The sequence below is a fragment of the Equus asinus genome, chromosome 5 (genome assembly GCF_041296235.1).
Source record: "Equus asinus isolate D_3611 breed Donkey chromosome 5, EquAss-T2T_v2, whole genome shotgun sequence".
In the NCBI taxonomy this organism is placed as follows: Eukaryota; Metazoa; Chordata; class Mammalia; order Perissodactyla; family Equidae; genus Equus; species Equus asinus.
The window spans coordinates 41,883,196-41,893,882 of NC_091794.1; the positions used below are offsets into that span (position 1 = coordinate 41,883,196).

Here is a 10,687-nt window from a genome sequence, read left to right on the forward strand (position 1 = left end):
AAGGGCACTAATAAGGAAAGCTACACACAAAGTAAACTGTTTTAGGAAAAAAGTTATTATGATCTACCTTATTATATAAGTATTTTATTTACAAATTCAGTTTTTTGTTTTCTTTTTAAGGGGATACTTATTTGGTATGGAGAGGATCTTATCCCGACAGGAAGGAAGCTCTGCCTCCAGAAGGGCTGTTCCATGCACAGAGCGAGGCAAAGCTACTGCTCTTTTACAGTCCCCCTTTTAGATATATCTAGCCCCATGAGACCATACACTTTCATGCAGTAATTTTTCAGTTTAAGTATACTATTCATATTTAGTGACATCTCTTTAACGCTATATCCAACTTACTTAAAATTTAAAAAAATTTTAGATATATAAAAAGACTATTCTGTATCATGTGCTATCATTTCTTTCAATCACCTATTTTGTAATTTTAATAGGAAAGCACTCTATTTTACAATGATAAAACACCCATAAGAAACTTTTGAAAAAAGTCAAGGATGAAAATTTTTTTTTAATCCCGAAACACGAGGTGAGAAAACTTAAAAAACAAAACACCAACACACACACACACACACACACCCCCAGTGGGCCCTCTTCAGATAATTTTGGCTGATGACACTGCAGAACAGTTAATCTGATAATTAAAATTTTCCAGAACATGTGATGTTTAGATAGAGATCTATGCTGTCAACCAGAATTCAATGCTTCAGTTAAAAAAATCTTAAAACTTGAACACACGGACATATTAACAAATTCCTACACTGTAGCTGCTTCGGGAGCCCATTAATAAAGACACAAAGTGCTCCGATTTATACATGTTAAATTAGTAACATAATATCTTAAGCATTTTCCAGGTCTTTTCCCAACAACACGTAAACCAGCACATAAATTCTGTACGGTGCAATGTAAGTAAATACCCAGAGAACCTAGTTTCTAAGCAGGAAAACATGAGACCAGTATTGCCCGCAGTGGTTCAAATGTGGCCCTAGAAATCACCCAGTGACTTCAGTTACCAGGAGTTTACCTATCCAAGTTTTCTAGGGTTCTCACAGGCCTCACAAACTAAGATTCAAAACATCACCTCGCAAAACCATGTCCTGCATGTGCACAAAGGCGCAGTGCTGGAATGAGGAAGCTTCACCAAAACGAAATCACAACTCCACCTCATTAAAGAATATGAAGGCTGTTTTTTCTACAAAGCCCCCTCTGGTTGCGCTCCCCTTACCCTTTCTCTAACTATGTAAACAGCTCCCCAGTCAACGACATCTAAGAAAACAGCTTTCGATTCCCAAGTCTGGTAACTAGCCACCACCACCACTCTTCCTTTAGCATCCTAAAATAAACCCCTCCAGTCGCGGTCAAAACACCCTGGCTGAACGTCTGCTGTTTACATCGCCCAATGCTGGGCGCTACCCTGCCTTATCCGAACCACCGAGGAGATATGAAACAGGCATCGCGTAACAGCCTCAGCAAAGACCCAAATCACACAGACGCAGGTCTATGAATGAAAGATCCAACACGTTTGATTGTCTCGGTTGAAAGGAAAAAAACAACCTCGGGAGGAAGGGTGGGAGGCGAACTGCGGGGTGGGGGGAGCGCTTTTCCTTCCAAGCCCCAGCCGGGCGATTTAAACCCAGTACGAGGGAACGCAGGGTCGCCGGGGCCGGAGTCCTCGGGCGTGACAGCCCCGCAGGCACAGCTCGCGGCTCGGCGCCGGCAGCCCAGCCACCGCGGGCCGGGTGGGTGTGCAAGGGCGCGGGGGACCGAGCCACCGCGGCGGGGCGGCGGCCCTGGGCTCACTTCCTCAGTCTCCAGCCGCCCCATCCCCAAAAATGGGAGAGGAAGGAAACGCGGAGAGCGGCGGCTGGCCGGGGGAGCAGCGAGAGGGAGCGGCGAGCCCTCGCCCGTGCATCTGGGTGAGGCCAGCGGCAGGCTAGGGAGAGGGAGAGGCGATCGCGGGCGAACTCCGCTGCGGGCCGACGCCGCGAGAGACGACCGGCGGGTGGCCCCCGCCCAACGCGGCGGGCGCGCCCGCGAGTCCCCGGCACCCACCCGGCCCCATCCCGACCGCGCTTTACTCACGCTCGGGGCTCCTCCAGGCTCCGCGGCTCTAACCGCATCGGGTCCCAGCCCCGCGGGCGGCGGCGGCGGCGGCGGCGGCGGCGGCGCCGAGGGAGAGGAGAGCGGGCGGCACGGCCCCCGCCTCCCGGCCCCTCTCCCCCGCCGCTCCGGAGCTGCCCGGCCGGGCCCGAGCCCTGCGTCGCCGGCGGCCCCAGCCCCAGCGGCCGCGGCACCAGCAGCCCAAGACCTCAGCGGCCGCAGCGGCGGCACCGGAACTGCCGCTTTCTCCTTCTAGCTCCGTCTCCTCGCTAGCCCCCGCCACACGCCCCCGCCCCCGTCTCCGTTCTCTGTCACCCCTGTTTTTTTTCCTTTTGTTTCCAGAATAAACTTTATTGGTCTCTTTTTCCGCTCACATCGTGTAAACAAACAACCAACTCTTCCCCACCCCCTCGACTCCCCCCCTCCTCGGGCAGAGGAGGGTAAGAGCTGAGGAGGGGCCGAGCCTACAATGCCCCGGAAGCAGATGGGCAAAGGAGCGGAAGTGAAATTGCAGAGACCAGGAGGGGCAAGTGGGCAAATGGGGCAACAGGGTGCTAGTGCGCCTGCGCGGTCCTTTTCCGCCCGAAGTTGGGGTGGTGTTTGGGCTGTTTTTCTGGCGCGCGTGTGTTTAATGTTCCGTGTTTTGCGGTAGTGAGGGTGTGGTGTCATCCCAGGACGGCAGATGTGTCGTATATCTGTTTCTACGAGCAGGAGGCGGGCTAGGGTAGAGATATAGAAAGGAGGACTGGGAGCAAATGAGTTCATTCACTTTTATGCCCATAGAGGAAATAAGATTTCCTCTCCTTTGGGGGCGAGACAAGGGGGCGCGGTGGCTAACCGCCACTATCAGTGGCTAACCAGAAGTGGTTATGGATTCTAGAAAGGAGGCGTTTTAGAAAGCGTTGCTGCGCATCCTTCTGCCAGTGTCAGGTTAAGTTGTAGCCCATCCTGAAAGAGGAGTGCACTGCCACAGCCATAGCCATCTGCAATCCTTTGACTCACTCTGGGGAGACCTTTTGCGGTGCCCTTTTTTTCAGATTTGAATCAGCTTGTAGGGTTGAAGTCTGACTATTCAGAAGACAGGCCTTTTTCGTGTAGTGCCCACGGAGACTTCAGAAAAGTGGTCTTGGCTACAGATTAGATTTAAGGTGGTGCTTTCGTGGTGCATACCGTAGAAACCTCTTTTTGCTCGAGAGTAATGAGATCTATTGCCCTTTGAGATCTCTACTGTTAAGGGTACGGTTTTTTGCGTGTTTCTCCCTCTAGTGGTCCTTCTTTGTATTTGAGAAGGCATAGCCGTGATTACTAGAAGCCTGCGGTACAAACCGGCTCTCCCTTGAATTTTTTAGGAGTAGAGGACTTAGATGTGACCCACCCTAGAGATGTTGCACTCCAACTTGTCATTTCAGAGCAAAAACCTGACCAATAACCAGTTTTTGCTCGAACAACCATACCCAGTCAAAAATGAGATCCTTTCCTCTATGTGATCATAGTTTCATGTGACTGTATTTTTGTATTTCCTGTGTTTTCTTTCTTAAGCTCTGGTTTTCATCTCACGTTCGAGGGGTCCGTGTTCCAAAAATTTTTCTTGAACCAGTGTTTTTCAGCATTTTCAGAACACTGTTACTCCAGAGCAGAGAATTTTTTTTAAAAGCAATAAAATTGAATTACTAGTCAAAGTAAACGTTGTCAGCATCTCCCAAGTTGTTGCCAGGGAGAGTTTCGTGAGGTGTTGTTAGGTAGTCCTCGGTGAGGAAAAATTATACTAGTTATATTTTTTCTTCTAAAATTTATTTTTAATAAGAAAATGCTAATTACACGATTTTTGTTATGTGATAATCTGCCTTTAGGAAATCATGTGTTACAGCAGAAAATACCATACGTGGTACAGGGCTATGATTATTCACTGCTGCAGGAGTAGCATTTACTGCCCAATTCACAGTTGATGCATTTGGTTTATTTCTTGACCATTGATCTGTTGTTTATTTGCTTCCAAAGGTGTTTGCACTATTATTCAGTGTTTAGACTATGTTAGACATCTGTATGACAAAACTCATTGTTCAACACCTGTGGCTGAAAGAAGAATGTTTTAAAGGAAAAATTTAAATAGCGATTTTCAGACTGTAAATCAAACAAAAAAATGAAATACTTCAGAATTAAAGAATTGCATTCTAAATTTTCTAAAGTCAAGAGGTGAAATGTCCAAGATAAAACTGTTTCATTCTAACACATTGGAAATATGGTAACAATTTCTTGCCTTTTGGATTTATTTCCATTGAAAATAAAGATAACTGATACTGAAGTATGCATGGTGCACCAAAACATTCTCTAATAGCACTTAAGTGACTATGAAGCTTCAAAGTCATTTCGAAATAAGACTCAACTTGATTATGTAGCAGTATACTCTTGATGTATACAACAGTCAAGTCAAACAGTGAAAACACACCAAGAAATAACAAAGTGAGCTACTATATAGCATCTTTTAATTTGGTTATGGTCAGAAAACATACTTTTAAGATTTCAGTTCTTTTCAATTTGTTAAGGTTTGTTTTGCCTCCGAATTTCTTGGTGAATGTCCTATGTGCAGTTAGAACATTTCATGTGTGTTGCAGGGTGGAATGGTCTATATATCAGTACATCAATGTCAATTTTATCACGTTGGTTGATAATGTTATTAGGTCTTCTATATCCTCAATGGTTTTCTCTACTTGTTCTATCAATTTCTGGGAGAGGAGCATTGATGTCTCCAACTGTAATTGTGGATTTGTCTGTTTTTCCTTTCACTTCTGTGTATCTTTGCTTTGTGTTTTGAAGCACTGTTCTTAGGTGCACACACATTTAGAATTATGTGTTTTTGGTGAATTGACTCTTTTTATCATGCGTTATCTCTCTTTGTCTCTTGTAATATACTTGTTCTGAAATCTATTTTGTCTGACAGTAGTAGAGTCGCTCCAGCTTTCTTTTGGTTTGTGTTTGCATGATATATCTTTTCCTATCTTTCTATTCATCAGTCTATGTTGTTATATTTAAAATGGGTTACTTGTAGACAACATATAGTTAGGTCTTTTTTTTTTAATCCAATCTGACAATCTCTTCTTTTAATTGCTGTATTTAGATGATTTATATTTAATGTAATTATTAATATGGTTGGATTGAGGCCTACCATTTTATTATCTGTTTTCTGTTTGTTCCCTATGTTTTTTATTTTCCTACTTTCCTGCCTTCTTTTGGATTATCTGAATTTTTTTTTAATATTACATTTTAATTTATATATTGTCCTTTTGGATATACCTGTTTGTATTTTTATTTTTGTAATTGCTCTATGGCTTACAATATACATACCTAAACTTTCACAGTCTACTGAGTGTTAATATTGTGTCACTTGAAGTAAAATGTAGAAAGACACCTTATATCATGTAGGTCCCTCTCCCCCCACCACGCTGCCCCAACTCCCTGATGTTTATGTCATGGTTGGTATATGTATTATATTTATATATATATATGGAAACACTATCAGACAATTTTAAATTTTTTCTTTCAGCAGGTATATATATTTCAGAGAACTTAAGTGGAAAACATAGTCTTTTGTATTTACCCATCCATTTCCATTTCTCTTCTTTCATTCCTGAAAATCTGTATTTCCTTCTGGTATCATTTCTCTTTAACCTAAAGAACTTCCTGTAGCATTTCTTTTGGAGCAGGTCTGCTGGTAACAAATTCTCTTAGTGTTTTGTCATTTGAGAATATTTTTATTATGTTTTCATTCCTGAGGGATATATTAGCTGGTTATAGAATTCTGGGTTAATGGGGTTTTTTCCCTATGACTTTAAAGATGTTGTTACACTCTCTTCAGGCTCTATCTGTGGTCTTTCAAATAGTTTTTCCCTTATATGCAATTTGTCATTTTTCTCTAGATTATTTCAAGATTTAACACTTTTTATTTCAGTGGTTTGATTATGATGTGTCTTGGTGTTTTTTTTCTTTGAGTTTATTTTGTTTGGATTTGCTGAGTTCTTGAATTTGAAAATATGTGTATTTCACTAAATTTGGGAAGTTTTTAGCAATTATTTCTTCAAATATTTTCCTGCCCCAGTTTCTTTCTCCTCTTCTGGGAATTCAACGATAAAATGTTAGACATTTTGATATCGTCTTACACATCTCTAAGGCTCTGTTCATTGTTTTCAATCTTTTTTTTCCTCTCGTTCATATTTGATAATTTCTATTGATCTACCTTCCAGTTTACTTACTTTTATCTCTTTTATATCCATTTCTGCTATTGAGCCCAAGGGAATTTTTAAATTCCAGATGTTATGTTTTTGAATACTTAGTTTTATGATTGGCTCTTTTTTTATGGTTTCTGTTTCTCTGTTGAGAGCTTGTATTTTCCCATTCATTTTAAGTTTGTTTGTCTTTATCTCAGAGACCGTTGTTAGTAATATATGTTGCAGATATTTTTATAAAGTTCAATGGGGAGAAGCAACTCTTAAGGGTAGAATAATCAGTTTTACTGCATTTACAAAAATTCAATGTTGATAAGAAAATTCATTTTGCACCTTGACCACTGGGCAGAACGATTTTCTTATACTCGATAGCTAAGGTTAAAACTAATTCTGCAGTTGCCAAAGATATTGGCAATGCCAGTGTATAGTCTAAGGATTTGTACACTAACCTGTTAAAATATTTCTATCTAAGAAACAACAGGAATATTTGTATTTGGATCCGCTTGTAGTTAGTCAAACCAGTTGTGTTAGAAGGGTAGAATCATGAGGTTTGGATAAAAGGGACATTTCAATGTCAAGTAAAACAAATCTTTTAATTTAGTCAACTGATTTTTAGTGCACCCTAACTCAGGAATATCTGAATATTGAAAAATGTGCATATCATTTTCTTCTTCCCTTTGGTGTAACGTTCTCATGTGAAACAGAATTTTTACATTGTGCTGCAAGAAACATACATTATAGAAATAGACTTAATTTTGCAGTAAGAGTATCTATTTCAACAGCATAATTCCTGATAGTTAGTAGGTGTTATATGATAAGGCAGAAACCACTGTTTTCTTTTAAATGTTGGGTTTTGACAAATGTAATCTTATAAAAGCTTCTTCACTCAAATGTTATTTTTATTATTTTAAAAATAATGCATAACGATAAAGAAATGTTTAAAGGAAAAAAAAGGAAGTCTCCCTAAAAGATAGTTATTTTTACTTTGGTATTCATCTTCCTAGTCTTTTTTCCCCAGTGTATATACACAAAAATTATTTTACAAAACAAATAGCCAGGAGCTGGCGAGTGGCATAGCGGTTAAGTTCACGCGCTCCACTTCAGTGGCCCAGGTTCACCAGTTTGGATCCCAAACATGGACCTAGCACCACTTATCAAGCCATGATGTGGCAGGCGTCCCACATATAAAGTAGAGGAAGATGGGCATAGATGTTAGCTCAGGGTCAATCTTCCTCAGCAAAAAGAGGAGAATTGGCATGGATGTTAGCTCAGGGCTAATCTTCCTCAAAAAATATAAATAAAAATAAATAGCCAAAAATTGCAACCAACTTAGATGTCCTTCAATAAGTGAATAGTTCAACTGGTACATGTTATGCCGTGGAATGTTACTCAGCAACAAAAGGAATAAACTACTGACACACACAACAACTTGGATGAATTTCCAGAGATTCGTTTTCTTTGGCAAATGACTTAGCTTCACTGTTTGCCATTTTCCTGGTCTCTTCACTTATTTGACATGCCATATTTATCATATAGTAAATTCCTATATGCATCTGAATCTGTTTCAGGACTTTACTCTGTTCCATTAAGCTCTCTGTCTATGCTAGCATGGCAGTATTTGAATTATGGTAGCTTTATTATTCATTTTGATTTCTGATAGGTCAATTCTGCTCTCACTATTCTCTTCAAAAACATATTGGCTAATCTTTTGGAGAAATTTTAAATTCAGAAAAGTACAAAAAATACTATAACAACCATTTTCCTACTACCCAGAATTAACAATTATTTAACAGTTTGTTAAGCTTGAGTGAAATGTATTGTTTTACACCAAAGAAATAAAACGTTGCAAAAAAGCTGAAGTATCATTTGACCCACTTCCCAAGTCCCGTTCCAATTCCCTCTTCCCCAGAACCAACCACTATTTTTAATTTGGTATTTTTCCTTCTTGGTTTTGCCTGCATTTTTAATACTTTTACCTATTATATGTAGGAACATGAAATAGTGTTATTTTAAAGTTATTTTTTAAAATAGTATCATGTGGTATATACTTTTACAGCCTTTTTTACTCAAGATGTTTTTAAAGACCTATCCATGTTGATATATGTTGATCTAGTTTATTTTAATCATCTGGCACATTCTTCTCCCCTGTATTTACTTGGCCTACTTGCTCACTTTTTTTCAAGTCTTTATTCAAATGTCAGTATGGATTTCCCTGACCATCCTTTTAAAAATTATACACGCTTTCTCTCCCAGGGTTTGTGGTGTCCCTTCCCAGCTTTGTGTTTCTCCAAAGCTCTTATTACCACCTAACATATTGTACTTCTTTAGTTGTTATATGTCTCCTTCTACAAGAATGTAAATCACATGAAGGCAAGGATTTTTGGCTTAACTGTTTGTTTTGGATTAACCGTTATGTCCAGTTTTCAGGACAGTTCTTGGCATGTAGCAGCCATTCAATAAATATTTGTTGACTGAAGAAGTGATATGCCAATCAATAGACGATTAGGTTATTTTCACTTTTTCCACATCGCAAGCATTGCTGCATTGGATATCCTTCTAGGTCTCATGCATGAATGTGAATCTCTAGGTAGCAGTGTGTGCTCTCATGTTTGATTTTACTAGGTTGCTAAATTGCTTTCCACAGTTGCTATACCAATTTGCCCTCAACCAGTTGTGGATTTTCTTTTATCTTTCTTAACTATTGATAATGCCAGAACTTTTAACTTTTGGTAATCTATTGAATAAAAACTTACATTCCAGTATCAATTTATTTTCTTTTAACATTATTACTAGTGAGTTTCCTTTGGTTCTTGTTTTTTTTTTTACTTTTAACACAGTAACATATTCACATAATTAAAAAGAAGACTGAAAAGATCATATAAAAAACAGTAGTTCCCCACTCCTTTTATCCTATTTTTGAGCCAAACACATTAAACTCTTCTATTATTTCAGGAATTAGTATTATAGCACTATTTTGCAATTTCTTTATTTAGCTCTTTTATGTAGACACGTTATACCTTGCTCCCCCTCATCTTCTACTCTCAGCATAATTATAATTTTCAGTTAAGGATCAGTATTTACATGATGACTACATTAATATTGTTAACTGCATAGCCAAGTAGTGCATGCTTTTCTGTCTCGAAAAGCTTTTAGTTTTTCTTCAAGAAGATAATTTATTAGATGTATAACTTTTCTATGTACCCATTCTTTACTTTTTTTTTCCAATTTCATATCAATTCTGTCATATGCCTAATACTAGTTCTCTTCCCTCAATGCTCAGATATAACAGATAATCCATGAATTCTACTTGTGTTTTCCTCAGAAACTTCATCCCAGAGCCCTTCATCCTCCTGCTGCAGTCTGGACTGGCTGCTTTCAAGGCTCCTGCTCTCTGTCGTCTGGGACTTCCCTTTCTTATTTCCTATTTTGGAGTCCTTGTTTCCTGGTTCCTGTGCTTTACTCTTTCTTGATTACTTCCTCATTTCAGAGGAGTGCTCCTTTAGTGACTAGGAAGTAAGTTCTGTGAGATCTTGAATATCTGAAAAGGTTTTTATTCTATTCTAGTGGCTTTCAAACTGGTTGCATATTGCAATTACATGGGAAAGCCTTGAAAACAAAAACAGACCAAAAAAACTTTCTCAGGACCTGCCTCAGACCAACTAAATGAGAATTCTGATACTAGAATTTAATAATTCCTTAGGGGATTCTAATGTGATACCAGGGTTGAGAACCAGATTGTCTCAAATATGAAATGAAAGTTTGGCTGGATGTGACAGGCAGAATTCTAAGATGACCCGCAAGATTTCCTCTCCCTGATGTACACGACTTGCATAACACCCTTCTATTGAGTGTGGGTGGTACTAGTACATATGAGGGGATATTATTCCCATGAATAAGTTACTAATCAGTTGACTATGTTAATCAAAAGAGTGATTACTCTGGTTGAGTCTTAACCTAATTGGGTGAGACCATCAAGAGAAGGTAAAGCATCAGAGAGATGCTCTCCTGCTGGCCTTGAAGATGAAGCAAACTGCTATGTTGTGAGAGGAGGGGGCCATATGGCAAGGCCCTGAGAAGAAGCCACTAGGAGCTGAGAGCAGTCCCAGGCTAACAGCTAGGGAGAAAACAAGGACTTCAGCCAAACGACCTCAAGGAACTGACTTTTGTCAACAACTCAAATGAAATTGGAAGAGGGCTTTGAGTTCCAGCTGAGAACACAGCTTCAGCTACACCTTGATTACAGCCTTATAAGACCCTGAGCAAGGAACCCAGCTACTCTGTGTCCAGACTTCTAACACGCAGATACTATGAGATAATAAATGGATGACTGAGATTATGGTAATTTGCTATGCAGCAATAGAAAACTG

The 10,687-nt window shown here is 39.8% G+C and overlaps 1 protein-coding gene across 1 annotated transcript in view; it reads right to left on the bottom strand.

Annotated features, from left to right (window-relative positions):
• PIK3CA (phosphatidylinositol-4,5-bisphosphate 3-kinase catalytic subunit alpha) overlaps window positions 1-2,503 on the bottom strand; it is a 69,426-nt gene extending 66,923 nt beyond the window's left edge. The window contains exon 1 of the mRNA XM_014838359.3: window positions 2,083-2,503. The gene's annotated coding sequence lies outside the window, so the exon portion shown is untranslated. The remainder of the gene's footprint in view (window positions 1-2,082) is intronic.
• Window positions 2,504-10,687: the final 8,184 nt, after the last annotated feature.